Consider the following 19,527-nt stretch of genomic DNA (forward strand, 5'->3'; position numbering starts at 1 on the left):
AATGGCGACGCAAAACCAGCAGGCATCCATGAAAAACCAGGCGTCTTGTTGCTCCTAGTTAACAAAAAGCATAAAGGCCAGCCCGCGCTTTATTTATTTATTTATTTATTTATTTATTTATTTATTTATTTATTTATTTATTTATTTATTTATTTATTTATTTATTTATTTATTTATTTATTTATTTATTTATTTATTTATTTATTTATTTATTTATTTATTTATTTATTTATTTATTTATTTATTTATTTATTTATTTATTTATTTATTTATTTATTTATTTATTTATTTATTTATTTATTTATTTATTTATTACATCCTCAAATGCCCCTAGGGAGGGGTATTACATGAGGTCGTCAATCTTCTGGAAGGATGATGCGTTCGATGGCTGATTTGAAACTGCCGGCATCGGAGTGGTGCGTGGCTTCAATGGGGAGGCCGTTCCAGTCCATATGCTGTTTGAATAAAGAAAGAATGAAGATACGCAGAAGTACGGGCACGCATGCGGTGGGTAAACTGCTTTTGGGTGATTCATACGGCATGAGTGGCGGTGAGCATGCGTAATGACAGAGTTACCAAGAGACGAGTGATAGAATTTATGGTACAGACATATGCGGGCACTTTTGCGTCTTGTTGCAAGATTTGGTAGGTTAGCTTTAGGCTTAAGGTCGGTCACGTTGGTGTGGTATGAGGAGTCATTAAAAATAAACCGGGAGGCACGATTTTGGACTGATTTTGGACTGACTATTAATAGCGTTGTCGGTAATTTGCGCACAATGATAGAAAAAGAGGCAGAAGTGATTGTATCATTGATTGCGGAATTAAACGCGTGCGTTGTAGACAAAGCTGAAAACTGGGAAGAAACGTTCTGGTCAATGAATGGAAAAAGCAAATTTTAAGATTTCGCTACGTATGATTACCACTGCAATTTAACTACAGCAACCATGTCCTGTACTTCTTTGCCAGTGTTCAAGTGGTGGTTGCCACAAATATTCGACGTGTCATTATTTTTGATGGCTGGATAATTCGGACATTTCTTCAACTCCAGCAACAGATTAATACATTTTGAGACCCGGTTCTTCTGACTTTCTGATGAAATCTGGGAAACATGATCGTCGACTGTATACATGCGCAATGTAGCCTTGGCGGCTCAAATAATCACCCTCAACGGAAGTTGGGGCCCACTTCATCTATAACCAACGAAAGTTCTTTCAAGTTTGCCGGATGTTGTTGGTCGGTGGCTGTTATTTTCTTAATGCTGTAAATTAAACCTTCATGTTTAGATTACCGCCCATTTCGCTCGATCGTCTGCCCATATTCCTGTCTGAGTGCTCGTGTCATTTTACACAACGTGCAAAGAGAGCAGCGGTGAGTCGTAGCGTACTAACATCGAGACGGAAAGTGGGTGCGCGCTGTCATCCCCAAGAGGTAGAAACTAGCGCATTGGGTAATGTCCCCCTTCCTGTTGGCGGTAAAAGCGGGAGGCAGCGGGCGGGCGGGCTGGCGCAGGGGCCTCGTCGTCGGCGGTGCCGAAAGGGTGCGGGGAGGGGGCGCGGCCCGAGGGGCGAGTCCGGGAGGAGCCGCGCGCGGGGAGGAGAGACGCGGTCCCGCTACTCGAGTCCCATCCGGCGCGCTTAGGAAGGAAGGAAGCACCGGATTGGCTCCGGAGGAAATTCCGCCCGGCGCCGGGCCGCACAACGCCGACGCGACTAGAGCCCGACCGACGGCAGCGACCGCGGCCGGGACCCTCGCGGCTCTCTGCGCACGCACACCGACGCCCCCGACAGCAAAGCGTGAGTACGCCGACGCGCATTGCGCCACGCGCGCCGGCCCGCGCGGCTCAGCCAGCCCGCTGCTCGGGCCCCCCCGCGTTGTCGAGTCGAGAACCGGAGTCGCGCCACGCTCGGATACCCCTTGTTGCACGATGTCGTTCTTCGACCAACCATGGACAAGATATGCGGTGTGGTATGCTTGCCTTAAAGCAGCTCCTGGAGCCCTCGTGTGTTGATAGTTTTCAACTAGCTCGGCGTTTATAGACAGCAGTTAGCGCTCAGTGCGTCGTCTATGGTTGCTTAGGGCGCGGATCCCGCCCTAAGCATCTTCAAAGACGATTCGAGGGTCGCAGTCTGCACACGTGCAGTTAAGAGCGTATCGACAATGCCAACTTCCTTTTTGCTTTTTTAATACTTCTCATCCGGACGTCACGGAGCTTACGAATGTATTTTACGGAGAACAGCAGCATGTTTTAGTCAGCCACGTGGAACTTCCTGCGGATGTGTTTCTCTCCGGTGCAAATCAAGTGAGCTGTAAGCAAGATGCACGCATCCTGGGTGACAGCTATGAGTAAATTTTGGTAGCGGATTCACATTGAAGCGGGCAGAGGATTGGCACACAAAATGTGTGGCGGTGCCGCCTTACAGGTCTTACAAAACTCGCCTCTAAAACCACGTGTGCAATGTTTAGTGCTTATACGCGTACATCCGTGCAAGGCCCAGTGGTATAAATATCGACATTGGTGAATAGCTTGCATGCTTGAGGGATGCCTCTGAGATGAAGAAGGGACTACTGGCAGCCACGACCCTCACAAATACTACCCGTGGGCTGGACGCATGCCTGTTTCCTACTTAACTTTTCTCACGTTTGAAGTTGGGAAGACCCATACGAAGAGCGGCAGTTTTTTTTTTATACTGAATATTATTAGAAATGTTTTAAACAAATTACTTATTCTTCAAGAGAAGGTTGCTATCTTAATTCGTGACGCCTTACCTTAGAGCGCATGCTGATTCCTTCCCTCCGGTGGCGGTTTTCATTTGCTTGTTTCTCTTTCGACGGGATATATTGCGTCTGTGCAATGAACATCGCAATTGTTAGTCAGCGCTCAAGTGCGCCGTTTCTTCGCGTATGCCTGTTTTTAGCGCTGTTTACCTTGTTTGTAACGCCTCCCATCGTCCAACGCAACACCGTGATACGCATCGCTCGCCCAATTCTGAGAACCTGGATTTACTGTCCACAACGCTAACGGGGCTAATATCCGGGAAGCAATTGGCACTTTTTATTCACCTGCCCCTCTGCGAAAGTGACATCGTGTACCAGAATTCTGCCGGACATTGTGAGCCTCGTCTTCAGCTGTCAGAGTGGCGTCTAAAATAATTCAATATTTTTGCCTGCATCGTGCCGCTTTATTACGATATGTTATCGAATGCCATTTGGTCGCATTTATCTGGAAGCCGAAGAGATAACCGGAAAGGCGGGTGTTGCTCCTGACCCACAGCAATAACCCCGGTTGCAATAAACTGCCTACCGCGCTCATGGTAGAGGACCATAAAATTGGCTGCAGTTTCCGCGAAAAAAAATAACAACACATTTATTAAATACTTGACTTTAATTTATAATTTCTTGCCCATTAAGTTGCGAAGAAAGTAAACAGCAGCTATCTCTTTCATAGTCTGTGTATCTGCATGCACTGTGTTACAATCCATAGACGCAGACATCTTTCCTACCATATATTATCTACATTTATGCACTTCGTGTTAGTGCCATTACCTTCCTTTAAATCATTTTTATTGGCAGATTTCAGCTAAAGTATTGGTTTCCTCTCTACATGTAAGCTCTACTGTAGTTATCCCTATAAGATGTATTCTGCTTTAATGTGCAAATATTTGGACTCATGTATTACTTTTTGTGAAGTGCCTAAAAATTATCGCGAAAGAATGTGCTCAATGCGTTAAAATTTATGGGAATAATCAGTCGAACAAAACCAGCTGGCTAGAAAGTTCATTCGTCGACGGTACCTCCACGTGCTTCGAATTCGAGGTGATTCGCCTCATTCTCATTAAATTGAAGGCGAAGTCATCTCTGAAGTGTTTAGCTTGTGGGTCACTTATATCCCCGGGAATTTTTCGTGAATAATTAGGGTTGTTGATCGGGCTTATGCATTTGCGCGTTGGGATCTACAGTCGTTGTACAAATGCAGGGGTCAATCCTTTTTTTTTTTAAGGAATTCGTGAGAACAGATAGACTGTGGTCACAGGGTATGAATGTACTTATACCCAAGTGCGTATATATGTTGCGTGAGCACGAATGAAGGCTCATGGGCGGAGCATGAAGATAAACACTGCAGTAACAAAAGGGAACCACGCTTCCTTTACATGGGTTCTCCCCCAAGCTAAGACTCATTAAGAATTTTCTTCGTTCAGCTGGGTAACAAGAACATCCACCAGATACTTCATGAGTGCAGGAATTTCTACTCAACGAAAGCAGCTTTGCTCACAGAATTGGTGCGAGAAAATCACGGAAGGTTGCGTTTTAAGATCTCGTGAACACAAGTACAGAACTGTACTTGTGTATGGACGCGTAGCAACTTTGCTACGCGTCCATCCGCACAATTCGAGCGTGGCGAGCGGTGGGGCAGGGGAGATTTGAATACGACGAAAATTTTTCACGACATTCGGTTGGAATCAGCGTTGTGTATTGTCCCTTCAGTTCTCGTCTCGCGTCTGTAATTTAACCTGGCCCTTGAAGAATCAGGCTTCTGGCAGCGGCTTTGTTTCTCCTGTCTGTTTTATTGCCAAAGGCCTTGCATAACCTAAGATCGTGGCCCACTGGAGAGGGATGGCCCACCAATGGAGGCGGCACGATTGGGATCCTGCGCTCCACACTCCCAGTTGCGGGTCATGGTCGTGATCTGCATGACACAACGTACGACCCCTTTTTTCTTGTGGCCAACGATAGAACAGGGAGGAGTGGGAATTCCGTGAGTCACAGGGGCGGGTCATCCTCTTTTGGACCAATATTTTTGTAATCCGAAATTTCCTATTTCAGATTTTAAATGACGGACAATGCCGGGTTTTTTTCCCTTCAAGGGGCACATGAGGCTTTCGACTAGCAAGAGACGACACAACTCCGCCGACGTAGCATCTTCAAGAACAGCGTGCTCTCCCTTGCAGTCTCAGTTTGCCTTCAGCTTCTACGGAGGCAGTGCCGCAGCACTGTGGATAATGAGTATGCAACAAGTAGCCGCAGTGAGACCGATATCGAGGTTTCAGGCTTAGCGTCAACACCAGCAGAAGACTCGGCGACGAACCCAGCCAAAGAAATTTCACTTTCCCGTTCTCATCCCATAAGCATATGCGAAGGGATCCGCTGAAACCATTTTTGGCTCTTAGACTATACACTGTACAATTAGACAATACACAATACAAGTTTGCACGAAGACACCATGAAATCTAATAAAAATAAAAAAATGTGGCAGTGCTTTGAAAACAGCGTAAAGGCAAGACAAACTCCGAGTCTAAAAACTGGTAAAAGCCCCAAGACGAAATAGGCAGTGTCTCTTAATTAGGCGATATATTGTGTCAAGGTTCTTCTTCAAGGAGAGAACAGCGCTCCATGCACTAACACCTTTACATGTTATACATTACTGCCTTCTATTAAAAAAAAAACTTGCCCGCTCTACATATCCTGCAAAACCAATGATTATACCAGGTTCGCTATATAACGATGACACGTCTCGTTAAGCCAAAGGTCAGTCAAAAGAAGTGTTTCTACAGCAACATCTACGTTTTTGTTTTGGGTTTATTCCAGAGCTGGAGGTAGCGAAGGAGAGTAGAAATTATTTGTGTTCGGACGACACGCGGGATATTTTAAAAACCACATGCACTAACTTTATTTCTTTAAAAGACGGTAGTTCTTGGGCTATATACTTAAACGCGAAAATATTGGTCTGTCTGTCTGTCTGTCTGTCTTTAGATTCAGCCGCCCGGCCGAAAGTCAAAATAAATTCCTGAAGTTTATATAGGCAAAACTTTTCCAAACCTCCATATCTGGAAACACACTTCGTATACTTGTCAACACTGCTCAGCAAAATAAAACATTAGGCACATTCGAGGCAAAACATAAAAATGTAAGTGGCAGTTGCAGTGTTCTTTTAATTAAAAAGACATGGCCGTTTGACTTTTACGATAGCAAATAAAAAAATCTGCGTTTAAAAAACAATGTTTTGACCTCAAAATACAAAAAGCGCTCGCATGCGACCCCATAGTCCCGAGGCGGCATTCCCAGAAACCTAACTGTAGCGAAAGGTTCCAGTAGATGGCGCGCGAGCAATGAAACGTGAAGGGGGAGGGGGGGGGGGGGGGAACTAGAATTTAGAACAGAAGGGGTGGGGGCAAACAGGTGTGCAAGGGCAGGAATAGGGGGGGGGGGTGGCAATGGGAGTAAAAAACCGGGGGGAGGGGGGATAACCCATTAGGTTAGTTAAGGGTAGGGAAAATAAGTAGAATAACACAGGCAAGTCGTTTGGTGACGACCGACGTCCCTATACAAAGGAAGGGCCTCTAAACATCATCATCGTGGTAAAATTGAAATCCCTTGAGCAAATCTTCCCCGTGTTTGGTTTGCCGTGGGAAGAGCTAGCCGAGAAGGAAAAAGCGTGCGAAGTGGGTGGGAGAGATAAGACAGGCATTTACCTGGCAGGGCGGGCAGAAGACTATACCGTCTTTGGACGACATTTGCAGTGAAGTGAGCAGATATGTGCTGTCAATTTTTCCCAGGGAAGCACACTCCTCAATCATTTCCACTTTCAAGGTATGCGACCTTTTTTATGCGAACTAATAAAGGCAACAGTCAGCGCTTATAGCTTGCAGGCAGTTGCCTATGCGCCGAACACAATGATTGTGGCCCGCTTACTCCTGCATTAGCGCGTGTGAGAGCTATACCTGCAGAGAAGAACCGCCGACGTTTCGTGCTGCCCGCAGGCTGGTGCAACGAGTGTGATAGTTCTCTTGCGTAGCCCTGCACTTTGCGCTCGACCAGCGGCAACGTACGCTTACAATATCGGTGTGCATCTCTTTCCATACGTCGCGACCGAGAACAGAGCGTTCGCATTCTCGTGATTTAACGGAGGGGGGAAATACGTGAGCGGCAACGATGTTGATGATAAGTGAAAATGAAAGACCCCAAATGGCGTTGACTTTGCATTACCAATAACGCATGGCCGAACCGTTTCGTCGTGAACGAAAAACTGTCATTTTAGAGCGAGATATCTCTATTACTCCAGCCACAAACACAAAAAATGGCTCGTAGCGTCACTATAACCTTCAAGCTCACCTAAGGCCCAGCCAGCACCTCGTGCGGTTGCGCAGTGAATGGGTCTCAACGCTCGTTCCTACCAAGGGGAGAGGCACAGATAGGGGCATAAGGAAAGAAATTAAGGGCGCATTCCGCCAGAAAATTATACTTGGGAAGAGAGAGAAAACAAACTTTATTTAGCGACTCGACTGCGAGCCGGGAATTTATTATGCTTTCGCGGAAGACGGGGAGGATTAACGTTCTTCCGACGGTGAGCTTGACCGTGATTACGGCATATGTCAGGGGGAAAAGGGTTGGGAGAAAGAAATGGGGGAGTGAAGGTGGCCCGTACACACCGCCAGTACGGCTACACCTGAAAGTGCGGACGTTTCGGATGCTTGTGCATATAATGCTGGAAGAGATCACAGAGAAAGGACAATGTCTGCGCCTGCCTACACTCTAATCCTGGTAACCCATAATGTAACTTCTAAACAGAAGTAACCTATAAAATAAAGGTTACAATGGATTCATTTTGATGTTTTCTTTATCCCAGTTCGTTCTAAGGGTTACAAGCGTGAGGTTAAAAGCGATTTATAGGTTACAATAATGATTTATAGGTTACATCAACAAAATCTGACATGTAACCTCTACGTTGTAACCTATAAAACGCCCTGTAACCTCTAAGAGATGCTCGTCGCGCCTTCTCTCCCGGCGGCCGTTGATTTCTCCGTTGCATGACGGGATATAGAGAAATGGCGGCGCCGGCAGGCCCGGTGGCCGCGTTTTCGCGCCACTCGAGCCTTTTAACCGCTGTGATACCCCTACGATGAAGTGAGGATTGCTGTAACAAGACTTTATTTGTCGGCGTGAGTCGCGGAGGCTGCGGCGAGCCCATTTGTGACTGGCAGCGCTTCACGGCCCGTTCTTCTACGACCAGCATCAACTTCGCATGTTGGACCAATGCCCCGGCGCCAGTGAAAGCGAACTCGGTGAGTATATTCCCGTGACGGTTTCGGTGTTTTTATTGGATGTATCTTTTCGCTGGGGGCTTTTCAATTTCAAATTGCAGCATTTGAGAGGGATTTCGTTACCTGACTGGTTGCTTCGCTGGACGTTTTCTGTTGTCCGCGACGGCAATTGAATGAAATCACGGGCTTGCGTTCGTTGCGTCAGACTAGAGCGGACGATCGGGAAAGCACAGATAACGGCGCCCGTGACCTGCTTTCTGCTCTGTTTGCGCGCCTTCGTCGTATGTTGAGCGTTTTGTTTACGCTGTTCGCTGCGTCGGGCGCACTTGACGAGTTATTGGACCATGTAATTGCCAGGTAGCTCTGTTTGAATAATTGAATTTTTTCCCATTAAAGTCTTATATTATCGCGCTATTCTCTGGGTATTATCATTTTTTTTCAGTCGTCGGAAAATGTTCATTTTTCTCGCTGCATATATTCGGAATGGTGTTCATTTTATTGGTCTTGTAGTAATATATCCGGATAAACACAAGGTGTGTGCTGCAGAAAAGTAGTCCACTAAATGCTGCCCGAAATTTCTAAACTCACTTTTGTCCAGCACAAGCCTCTTTTTTGTGAAAGTTTGCCTTACGGCACAATAAAAAGTTTTCGTATGTATAACACTCCTCATTTTTTTCATTCTTTTCCTTGAGTGGGTAAATTTGGTGCTAGTCATTTTGAGACAGCGGGCCATTTCCACCATGTTAAGTGGTTTATTATTCTCATTCACACAAATCAGTCGTTTATTTATTCGCGTAGTATTGCAGGGCAAATGATTGTCTCGCGTGATCCTAGTGTAGTGCAGTAAAGCGACTTTACAGAATGGTGGTATGTATGAGCCAGCATGCAGGCTGCTTGATTGTTGTTTTTTGATGATACAGAAATTGTGACGAATTACACAGAGACAGGGGCAGGTGTAAAAATGGGTTCTGCACCCTCATCGGATCCTGGCTTTTCAAAAAGTGTGGTTGCATCTGGCTACCTATGCTATGACTTATCAGCACTACTGTTTTTCTTGCAGGCAGTGTTCCTTGAGCTGACAACCAGGACTCCCCTGCGTATGAAACAAGTTGAAATGAACTCTGATTTCAGCGGAAACAACGGTATGAAAATGCAATAACTAAAACACATTCATTCAAACATTCTTTGTAAAGATGGCACCCAGGCCTGCACAGACAAAAGTATGATTCACATGTAAAAATGCGAGGCCTTTCTTCAAGTGTTATGATGTTATATTTCGTTTCTTATTTTGCCTCATGTTTAGTGACTCTTTCTATCAGTTCGTTACTACATGAACGTTATGAATTCACATAACGATTTCCTCAGCATGGAGCTTTGTAGTTTTTCAGCAACTCTAGCTATTCTATAGGATGCGTGGTTTTGCAGAGCCAACAAGAAGAACTCTTTTTCTAAAATAGCTCTGTAAGAAATCTCTAGTTGTTAGTGAGTGCTTGTGCTGTGTTCTTTTCTTCGTCTTGTCAAGTTTGAGGTGTTCTTTCATTATGAATGTATACCAACTGCCCAGCTCTAAAGCCTATTACATTTTAACCCAAATAACCCTTCGAGTCATTACAGGTACAGACCTCCTGGGAATGCCACTTGAAGATCGGTGCAAGTTCTAGATGTATCCTCTCCCACAACACATCTGGACGAAGAAAAAATGTAAGTTGGCGATTCCTTTTTACTGATAGCCGAGGAAGAAACCACCGATAAGAACACTTTACTTAAATGAAAAACGTTTCGGCTTCCACGTGGGATCCGTGTTCAAAATGAAACTGCCAGTACAAGGGGGGGGGGGGGGAGGGGGGGAGGATGTTTAAGTACAGCCAAAAATGTGACGCAGGTGGCGTCAGCATCGTGAAAGCACGTTTCCTGGGTTTAGTGCGACGTTCGCTCTGTTGCGTGTACGAGTGATTCCACATGAAGGCGCGGAAACATTTTTTTTTTCTCTTTTGCAAATGTATGTCAGTTTATCTCGTAGCCCAAAGTTTCTGCCTGTTCTGGGTGAGCATGCAGAAACATTTCGCGAGATAAACTGGAACACGGCACGATTAAAATTCGGGAATTGGCCGGTATGACTATAGTGGCTTCGCGTTGTTCTGAACAATGCGGCCAAATTACTCTGTGTAACGATTACTGAAATGATGTGAAATTATTAGGAAAGGCCGTAAATCACTCCTCTGGTGTGGCCTTTCATTTAATTCTCTGGTCTCCGTTTTCATTTCTGTGCAATATATTTTTCGTACTTCACATGCCTGTGGTTTGGTGTGAGGGGCTTATGATTGCACTGGATTTTGTTCTTTTTCTGAAATTTTCTGTAGATGGCTCCTCAAGGTGGGGAAATCCAAGTGACGGCCCCTCACATATATACCTCCATCTGCGGCAGCAGGGAACAAGCAGTGAAATCTTCAACGTGCCCTGATTTTGTGCCTGCTTGTGTACTACGTAAACTGCGAACCTTATCTCTGAATTTTTCCAAGCGCCTTTTTTCATGCAGGAAACTATAGATACCATTTAAAGTTTGTCCAAAAGACAGATTGCAATCGGCCTAGAAACTTGTTAGGGCTGCATAAAAAACGATAACTTGGCGTGGGAATCACAACTCAGGTGGAACTGTAAAGAGGAACCTAAGAGGGAAGTGTAAAGATGGATTCGTAAAGACGAGTGAATTCCAAGTGTAATATTAGACTGAGTGAAACGGAGAATGTAGGAAACATAGCCATAAACACTGCTTTGTATGAAAAAGTGAATTTGTAATAAATGTTCTTTCTACTTTCCCACATTCTGCGTTTTTTTCTGTGGGGAACCACGACAACAAAGCTGTACTGGGAAAGTGCACCTCTGAGAACCATCTTATAAATGTAGCTCAAACTCGAATTCGTCTGAAATTGTTCAATGGCAGTATCCAAACAATTCGGAATGCTTTGCATACATCGGTGAAATATTGAGGTAAAGAATTTGTATATTTGGCCATGTTTGTGAAGCTGTTCACGCAACATTTATTAAATAGGTTTAATAAGGATATATGAATAAACCGATTTTTACCTGGAAGTCTAAAGCAATATAGTAAACACCTATTCGCCCAGGAATCCGCACTCGTCTAATACTCATTAAGGAACGATAATAACGTTGGGGTGGTTCGCAGCTTTGCTTTTTAATAAATAGCCCACAGGTGTTTCATAATAATAAATGTGAATGTTCAAAACTACCGATGCCAAACTTCTGGAAATGTGCTCCTGTTAAATGCGCAAATATGTGTGCATGTACTGCAATTCTCTTTTGATAATCATGGCCTTGGTTGTCAGACAATAATTTTTGGCTTGAGGCTATGTTATCATAACTTTGGCGTCCTTTTGAAGTATGTTATCAAGTGCATGTTTCCACTCAAGCTTGGTTTCACTAAAGCCTAATGTTGTTTAACTAAAGCTCAATTTAGCAAAAGACCTATCATGCATGTTTGATACTGGTTTCTTAAACGGCACAAAGCTGATGCAAACATCAAATTTAGTTATGCCTGTTTATAAGACTTAAGCGTTGCCAATACTCACGAAGATTTTTGGGTGACAACCTGGGTAACAATTATCGAACAGGTAATGCAATGCGTATACATGAAGACAACATTTTCAAGCTTTTTGGCACTGCTGTTTTAGGAATTGTAAAAGTAACTTCTCTTTTAGCCCCAGCCGTGTGGCCGGCAGTTTATTCAAGGGACGAAGAAAAGACACCCGACGCAAAAGTTTAGACGGCGCAATGGACAGCATGGTCGCACATATCTTCCATTAACGCAATGTTTGTTCACCACGCGGGAAAGGCGCCTTCGGGGTGTCGCCACAGCGGCGCCGGCGAAAGCGCGCCTGGCGCGCAACATCACACCTTCCAATTTGTGTGGCCTTGGACGGCGGTAGATGTAACTTATATAAAGGTATACATGCTGAAAGCTGCAAAGTAACCCATAACTGCGTAACCCTTACGTGTATACGTATATAAAGGTTACGAAGGTATAGGTTACATTTGTACCTTATAAATTATAGGTTACAAAAATTCGAAAATGTATACCTCTATTAAGGGTTACCCAGCTTAGAGTGTAGTGCATGACATGAATTTTATTGATTTGATTGTGGGGTTTAACGCGCCGAAGCTACACTCTTAGTCAATTCCTGGTTATACGACCCGCATGCAGGTGGGTCGCCGCGTCATTTTAAAGCCGCTTATAAAGCGGCGGTTCAGGCGGCCTCACGCGCAAGCGGCCCGCCAAGCACGCGGCCCACCGAACACGCGGCCCCGCGTTTAAGCGGCCGTATTGAGGGCCGCTTAACCAGCGGGCCACCTAAACACCGGGCCGTGTGTTCGGCAGGCCACTGGCCGTAATTTTTCTATGCGGCCCGTTATGCTAATCTATTCCCGCTTACGAAGCGGCCCCCAAATCAAACGGCCCCTCAAATAAGCGGCCTTGTTGCTTTTCCCATAAAAAAAGAAAAAACAAGGCACTCGGCCAGAATTGAGTTTATCCGTTTTTTTTTTTTTTTTTTGCTCGCATTGCCAGGCCAACGTCAGAATCCCGTGACGAACGCTCTAACACACGTTACATCATACGCGACACACAAAGTGCACATAGGCACACACACGCAACCCTACGGAGAATCGAACCTGTGTCTACTACAACACATGAAGAGGCGGGTATCATAACCACGGCGCCACAACCCACGGGTTTCTGGGGAGAGCAAACATGGGCGTATAAGTGTTCTGCATGCTGTTGCGCGTCAAGCAGGAGTCTTAAATAACACACTCGGCGGCGAGTGACTTTCTTTAGACCACCGTTCTTTAATCACTCTACCAAAGAGGCATAATACTACGGTTTGGGGGCTTTAAGTACATTTGTACGAGCGGAAACCTTTTGTCATGCTGTGTGCCCGATTCAACAGTATGATGCGCCATGCGGTGATTTATTCCGTCGATGCAAACGGAATTGATAACAGTTCTTCGGCCTTCTTACCAAAAGTATACTTGGACATTGCCGGAAAGTGCCCCCTATGACAATGCATGCAAATAACTAGCACGTAAGGCACACTGTCGTGCGCTGAACATAAGAGATGTCTGGTAACGAGGGGCAAGTATACCAAGCATGAAATGGTGCACTGAATTTTTTCTGCTCGTCTTAGCTCTTCTGATGGTGTGGTTACATGCCTTCACCTTTATTTTTGTAATAGGGGGCGCTAGTAATTTACGTCTCTGGTAATGTAATGAACCAATAATAAATTACTCACTCTATATAACATTGTGTCCCGACGCCTGCAGAATTGCTGCGTCGCCTGAAGAATTGGTAATCGCGAGCGTACAAAGAATATCTTAGCGTTTGCTCGCGCAGACCGGATGGGCGCTAGGCCGTGTAACTTGTAACGGCCTGCATTTCCAGAAAAATGCAGTTTTCGCGGAAGTTCCACCTTTAATCGTTATAATATCGGAAATAAAGATCATTGGTCGAAACAAATTTTGAGAAACCAAAAATTAAGAAAAGTATTACAAAATGACGGAAACTGGCAAACAGTATAGCGGCCTGCATTTCCACAATAATGCAGATTTCGCGGAAATTCCACTTGTAATCGTTATCATAGCGTAGATCGAGATAATTGGCCGAACATAATTTTGCAAAACTAAAAACCAAGAAAAATATAAAAAATACGGAAAATGGTGAGCCGTTTAACACCCTTCATTTACAAAAAATGCGGATTTTGCGCAAATATTACCTGTGATCGTTATAACAGGGTAACTGGAGATAACTGCACAAACAGAAATTTGGCTCTAAAAGACTCACACTCAAGAGAAGCGGCATAAGAATGCTGGGCATTAGTAGACAATTCTCTTAATTTCTGCAATTTTTTTTTATGTGGCCTCATTTCATTCGCGCTTCTGTTATTAAGGAGTTATATTATTTTACGCGGAAGCGCAAAGTCGCGGTTCAGCATTTTCAACATTTTCAAGGCCGTTTACCAAAACCATAGCACTCGGTCATGAACGCACACTTGTTCATCTGAAGGTTAGACCGTATAAAACAATGCCACCAATAAGTGGGTTACAATGGCTGCAATTGCACCAACACATTTGTGATTTGTGCACTTCTGGAACATCTTCATGACCTCAGTTGTCATGCAATGAGGTTTTACCTTCATAATCTCAGTGTTTTGCCACCTGATCTATCAGGTCTCAATGCGCATACCCTGAATTAAAAAAAAAACTCGATATATTTATAAGGCCATGTTGCAAGCAAAGCTGTAAAGCAAGTATCTGTATACCTTAAACCTAACCGGATCTTGAAGCGATAGTCTACTTATACAAGTTTGGGACATAAACAGAGAGCTGAGTTGGGTATGTAAATTTAGAGTATTTTGTCATTCTCGAATTCATGAGCATGCACAAGTGTGAGATGAAAATTACATTAATGACACCATGCCGAAGGAACAATGTTTTCTTTTTATTTCATATCAAAAATAAAAATATGAACACGAAATACTTATACTAAAATAACAAATACAAATATTAGCAGATTGCAATTGTGGAACACACAAATGAAAATATTCTTTCGTGGAAGAGCAAATAAGGACCTGTCAAGAAAAAATTATTGCTTTAATTTATGGAATTTTCAGCAGCTTGCTGAACAGGGGGAAACTCATCTTTTTTGCAGGCTCCTGACTGTATAACGCCAAACGTTTGGCCTAAAGCTGACGGGTATCTCATGACCTATTGTAATATATTACCAAACAAAGAAAAAGTACTTTCTCCGCGCTTCAAATGATGGTCCAGGTACACCACTTCCGATGATGTAGAAGGCCTTTGTAAAATCCCCCAAGCAATATTTGGCCAGGGAGCTGCTGCTTCCGGAATTTCGTCGCACTGAAATGTGGTAGCATTCTGGGTAGCATTCTGCTGTGTTGGCACTGCGTGAAGAAAAGAAACAGCAGTTGAAAAAGTGACCAGGTACAAAATTGTGGTGCTATTTATCGGCGGCAAAACAGTATAGCCTGAAGGGGCGCAGCAGAAGTATCACCAACACCTTAGCAGATATGTGAAAATACCATAAATCAGACAGGTGCATCGCTGTAGTTTAGGCAATTATTTCTTTCTTACTGCTTTAGATTCAGACGCCCTCCAAAAGGACGTTTTCATCATATACATAGGAAGGCCGAGCGGTCCAAAGGCGTGCGAGAAAACTTTGCCATAATTTTATTTGACGCCGGCACGTCAACTGGACGTCGCAAAAAAACTGTTCGCTGTTACACACGGGAGGTAATGTGCCCTAGTTTCTTTTTATGAAACAATTCCCAGCAATAGTATGGCGCCAAACATTATGAAAAATCGAACAGAACTGCTAGCAATATTTTTTGCTAAAGCATAGGTAAACTGCGCGCACCGAGCAACAGCCAGCGCATCTGTAACAACCATAGCCTCCAGTATAACGCCTTTACAGAAGGCGTTGTAACAACATTAGAAGCCACCGCTTTGAGCAACCGCTACGCCGGCGCCGCGGCGCGTTTGCGCTGGCAATGCTATCATGTTTCTGCAAACCGCGAGTTAGCACTTCAGACAGACGACAGCCGTGCCGAACACAACAAGATGGGGACTGGTGTTACTCATGAATGTTGCTTCGTGTGAAAACTTTACCACTTAAACGCACCATAAGGAAGTTTCCAAATCGACACAGGATCCAGACTACTCAACGTGCCAGAAAATTCACTAGCCGAAACGACGACGTGAAAACCTAGTTACGAAAAAACGTTACCTAACGTTTTGCTACGCCTACCGAAAATGACAAGCAGTGGCCATAGAATATTGAAAAATACAAAATTCGAACTGCGTTTTATGTGGCTTGACCTCGACAATGGGACGCGTGTAAAAATGCAAATTCTTTATGGCACACGGAAGTACCTCACATGTGCAAGCGTTTTCATTTTTCTCCTGGATCCCAAAACGGCCGCCGCACTGGGAAACCGAATCCTCTCTATAAAGCACGTCAAATTTATCGTACGATCCCGGGTATCGGAGAACGGTTTTGGCGCGGGCTTCTTACGACGACGCAAAAGGCGTAATTTCGTGGCCCTTGCTATATTGTCCGCAAACACAAATTCTTACAGTCTGCGCTCCCCCATCCATCGAAAAAAAAAAAAAAGAAATCCAGGGACTTACCTATCCGCTCGTGTTCAACCGCGCGGTTATGCCCGTAATACACACACCAGCCGGCTTGACATGGCACCGCTGCTTGGCTTGCGTTCCCGGTGGCCCTAATAAACCCATCGCATTCGCAGTTGCTTCCACTGTTACACCGACCTCGAAGCACACATTTGATGTCAGCGGAAGCGAACGTGGTCAATAAAGTGTGAACGCTCGGAACTAAGTATGAACTATACAGAGCAAGAGTCAAAGCGCGGGACCCCAGCTTGCCCCACGCTGAAATTACTCCATACTGCGCACGCGCGGTAAAGACAAATCACCAGACCACCGCTCGCCACGCGCGAACTTTTTTCCACTCCTACTGCGCATGTGCGCGCAAGATTTTTTTTAGTGTTTTTCAGCTTTCACCGCGTCCCCGGGCGCTCGTCGTCGGCCACCGCAAAGGAAGGTCGCGGGCCATTGTGTGATTGGGAATACGCGCATGCGCCGCAAGCCACACATATCGCTCAGAGCTTCATGATTGCCCCCCTCTATTCATTTATTTCCTGGCGTCAGGTTTTCCGCTAGTTTATAGCCGTGACACGGGTCGTTGGCGCAGAATATAAGCGTGCTGTAACCACCTGAGGTTTTGTCACGGAAAAGAAGTCTGTCAGGGCCTCTTATATCACGGTATTGAGGATGCCCACCGCATATAAATAGGACGCCATGCGGGACGCGACTAAGAGTGTACGAGTGTGAGGCGCGCCGTATACTGGATGGCTCCGGGTAATTTTGACCACCCGCGGATCTTTAACGTGCGCCGAGATCTCGACACACGGGTGTCTTCACTTTTCGACCCCACCAGAAAACCAGAAAAACAGTCACCGCGGTCGGGATCAAACCCACGTCCTTGGGCTCAGCAGCAGAACGCCATAGCCACTGAGCCACAGCGGCGGTGTTCATGAATTTCGAAGGGGAGGGGAGTAGCGTTCTTGTTGCCCGTAGGTTGTCGAGATGTTCGCGGCGCTGTTTACGGTGCATCGCTCTCCCCCTGGATTCCATTCTTCAAGCCACGGCTAAGGGCTGTACGGTGAATGAACGTCGCGGGCCAGAGCGTGAGCTCGTTTATTACCCTATATATGCCTTGGTGGGCAGGTATGCATTCAGAAAAAATGTATAGATGGGGATGAGCGTGCACGTATGTTGTCCGGCTCGTGCAGACAGGTGCTGGAATGTCATTCGTGGTGAAGCTTCGTGGTGCTGCCTGGCTGTTCGCGCGGACTAAGGCGTTCGCTGCATCTTATTTCACCGCACGCCCTCGGCACGAAAACCGACCGATCGCTCGAAAAACTTGTTTTAACCGCGTTCAACCCCGGAAATTTTATTTAGTTATGGTTCCAGTTAGGCGTGCTAAAACGGTACGAATTCAGTTCCAGTAAAAATACCGGTTCGTTTCTTGGTTTTTTGTTAGGGTTTGGTTTCGCTTCGACAGCGTGATTAAAATGCAAGTAGTCGGTATTTCTACTAGCACAGGTGAAGAAGATATGCAGCCTATTGTTCCTGGATATCTTCAATGATTTGGCGTCGTTGTTTTTTCTTTTATGCGCATGCGTGTGCCCTTAGCGTGTCCCGCATGCGTGGAAAACATTGACTGTTCCTTAGTTAAGAGGCATAAATATAAATAAGTGCCTTCTCCCTAAGTGAAACCACCCATCCAATCCACTTATCACGAATTCAAGCGTGATTACATGTAGCCTTGATTTCGCACAAAAAAAGCAGCCAATGCGCAAGCACGATACCTAGAATGCGTGGATAACCACGAATATACAAGAACAGTTTCATGAATGGTGTTTATGCGCGCAAGTCACCTGTTAGTGCACCTGCACGGAATGTGGAATGTTCCCAGATGGGCGTTTTGTCAGAGCTGTGGACGCATAAGCAGATCATCAGCCTTTCGTCTAATGCTCCATCTGAAAAAGCCAAGAAGAACAGGGGGAACAAAAAGCGAACGCTCACTATTTCCCGTTGGAAGTGAATCATGTTTATTTTCGGGGTATTCTGATTACTGCAGCATTGATCAATTTTACGAAACACAATTGAAGAGTGCGAGGTACTCGCGCAACTTTTAGCCCGTTTGACTTTTAAACGCATGCTACGAGACAGCGATAGGAACTGACCCTGCCCGTTGAGGGGCGTATTTCCACCGCACGACCCGCAACACGGCGTACCCACAATTAAGTTCTTCCATTCAGGAGGTGGTGGAGCACAGAGTGGGAGGCGCTGCAGCGTCGGAATGGTTGCTGGGGCCAAAGCATTTCAGGCATCCATCTGCTGGAAACTGTCTTCCCTCAAAGCGCGGTCGTGCTGTCTATTACGGTGACCATGTGCACGATACGGCGTAACATATGCCCGCACAGGTACATTTTTTGTTCGATGCTGGGCACATGTCAAGCTTTACGACAAGAACGTCGCTCGACCGACCGCAAACGGAAGCATGCACGATTGCACGCACGCACGCTATTTATACAGAAAAACTGAAGCCAAGTTTCTAATTTACTTACTTTGTATACGGCTTGTAAATACGCGCATACCCAGCTGAGCTTAAAGGAGTACTGACACGAAATTTTTATGTTACGTTTTTTTCGCTGCTATGCGTGCCTACCAGCCCACTAATCATAGAATGACAGATTAGGCGGTCGAGCGCAGCGTAAACATTCATTTACGGCGTCGTTTATTCGTGCCAGTTTCGGTTTCGACAAAAAAAACGCCGAGCGGCCGCCATGACAGCATGTATCACATGGCGTCACCATTCTTGCCGTATCGCTGCCTCTCTGGAAGCGCGCGCGAGCGAGCGCACGCGCGCGCCCAGACCGGCCGAGGTCTTCGCCGTCCCCACAGGCCCTGGCAGCATGACGTCAGTCCCAAAACCATGACGTGTACACACGCCCGAGCAGCGCGCGCCAACCACAGCCAGCGCGTCGGCTTCGTCACGGGAGCCCCGACGTCGACAGTTTGGGGCACGTAGCAGATGATGTCACGTCGACCCGCTCTGGCCTTTCTCGTGCGGGCGAAGATTAAAATGGATTTTAAATATGTTTCGCTGAACGGTTGCTGTTGAAACTTGCTGGGAGATATCTCCTGATAAAAAGGAAGCGTTTTACATAGTTATCTCAGCTTTGAAATTTCGTGTCAGTACTCCTTTAAGCTTGAACTTGCGCTCAGCTTTTATATGTTGCACTAGACCTAAATGACGCCTCTCTTTTGCTTCCGAATAACCTGAACCGGGCTTGTGCCTGATGGAATTGTCCTT

At 45.5% G+C, this 19,527-nt stretch overlaps 1 protein-coding gene and 2 long non-coding RNA genes across 5 annotated transcripts in view; 2 read left to right on the plus strand and 1 right to left on the minus strand.

Annotated features, from left to right (window-relative positions):
- Positions 1-1,614: 1,614 nt before the first annotated feature.
- LOC144155342 (uncharacterized) overlaps positions 1,615-19,527 on the plus strand; it is a 217,029-nt gene continuing 199,116 nt past the window's right edge. Inside the window, exon 1 of one of the 3 annotated variants that reach the window (XM_077686707.1) lies at positions 1,615-1,793. The gene's annotated coding sequence lies outside the window, so the exon portion shown is untranslated. Of the gene's footprint in view, positions 1,794-1,814; positions 1,966-19,527 lie in introns of those variants that run through there. The other 2 variants (XM_077686709.1, XM_077686708.1) reach the window with 2 other exon arrangements.
- Positions 7,570-12,143, plus strand: LOC144172290 (uncharacterized). The gene is made up of 4 exons (XR_013322991.1): positions 7,570-8,057; positions 9,097-9,178; positions 9,651-9,737; positions 10,397-12,143. It is a non-coding gene; the product is annotated as an uncharacterized LOC144172290 (long non-coding RNA).
- LOC144155343 (uncharacterized) overlaps positions 14,619-19,527 on the minus strand; it is a 65,023-nt gene continuing 60,114 nt past the window's right edge. Inside the window, exons 3-5 of the long non-coding RNA XR_013319557.1 lie at positions 18,086-18,187; positions 16,254-16,348; positions 14,619-15,007 (exon numbers count right to left, since the gene is read on the minus strand). This is a non-coding gene — a long non-coding RNA (uncharacterized LOC144155343). The remainder of the gene's footprint in view (positions 15,008-16,253; positions 16,349-18,085; positions 18,188-19,527) is intronic.

Source organism: Haemaphysalis longicornis, unplaced genomic scaffold (genome assembly GCF_048455015.1).
Source record: "Haemaphysalis longicornis isolate Haplotype H1 unplaced genomic scaffold, Haemaphysalis longicornis Haplotype H1 scaffold_1, whole genome shotgun sequence".
Taxonomy (NCBI): domain Eukaryota; kingdom Metazoa; phylum Arthropoda; class Arachnida; order Ixodida; family Ixodidae; genus Haemaphysalis; species Haemaphysalis longicornis.